The 1123-nt window shown below is 40.0% G+C and overlaps 1 protein-coding gene across 1 annotated transcript in view; it reads right to left on the bottom strand.

Moving 5' to 3' along the window:
• CSUI_005823 (uncharacterized protein) overlaps positions 1–1123 on the bottom strand; it is a 13546-nt gene continuing 12423 nt past the window's right edge. Inside the window, exon 8 of the mRNA XM_068065991.1 lies at positions 1–767. The gene's annotated coding sequence lies outside the window, so the exon portion shown is untranslated. The remainder of the gene's footprint in view (positions 768–1123) is intronic.

The raw sequence follows: 1123 nt of genomic DNA, 5'->3' as shown, positions 1-1123 counted from the left end.
ATCTTCACTACCATCTATCTTCAGTTTATCTATCTGTAATCTATCTACAATCTTCCTTTAATCTATGTACGATCTATATTTTAATCTATCTATAATCTCTCTTTAATCTGACTCTAATCTATCTTCATTCTAGCTACAGTGTGCCGTTGATCTATCTAGAATCTATCTTCGATTTGTACTTGTATGTCTTTGTATATCAGAGCAATTCACGTCTGTAAAAGGAGAGAAGAGAAGAGGACATTCTTCACTCAGTCAAACCATCAATCGGGGAAGAGGAGTTTAGAACAAGACAAGCAAGTTGAGCACACTTAGTTAGCTAATCTTCTTCTTCTTCCTCTTCTTTCTAGAGCGTCTACTTCTTTTTTCCTCTTCAAGTCACTCCTGCTAGTACTGCGTGCTATGCCACCTTCCTTCTCAACACTCTATCACCCCCACCGCTGAAAGGGAAGAAACTTCATGCAAAGAACTAGAAGAAGAAACACAAAAAGAAGAAGATGAACAGCAGCTTGATTACAGATAGATAGATTAAAGATAGATAGATAGATAGATGAATAGATAGATAGATAGATTAAAGATAGATTAAAGATAGATAGATCATTAACCGTCATCATATCTTTCTTCTTTTTCTTTTTCTCTTGCGTCGTTGTTTCATTTTATGTCGTCCTTGTAAGTATGTGCATGCTGTTGGTGTCTCGCAATAGAAAAGTTTGGGTTGGCATTTACAAGAGCTCCTCCCAGTCCTCAGGCACTTGCTCTTTAGCTTTCTTCTGTAAAGAAACACAAAAAGAAGAAGAAGAGGAAAAGATGAGAAAGAAGAAGGAGAAGAAAGACATCATCCTTCTCCTTCTCTTTCTCATCCCCTTCACACGACTCTACTCCACTCGCTGCTCGTTCCTCCTCACTCTCATCTCGTGTATGTGGGTGATTTGCCCGTACACCCCCCCTCTCTCTCTAGGGGGATAATTCAAACTCTACGAGAGCTAGCTAATCGCTTCAGCTAGCTGGCTACCTAGACGGTTGCCTGGGCATGAAGTGTCTACCTCCTTAGAAGCACACCGCTCAACTTCCTAGAAGCAGAAACTGCTGATGGAGATAATAGAGCTCTATATACAGATCATCTTGC

The sequence above is a fragment of the Cystoisospora suis genome (genome assembly GCF_002600585.1).
Source record: "Cystoisospora suis strain Wien I chromosome Unknown contig_2831, whole genome shotgun sequence".
In the NCBI taxonomy this organism is placed as follows: Eukaryota; Apicomplexa; class Conoidasida; order Eucoccidiorida; family Sarcocystidae; genus Cystoisospora; species Cystoisospora suis.
This window is presented reverse-complemented; position numbering and strand designations above follow the sequence as displayed.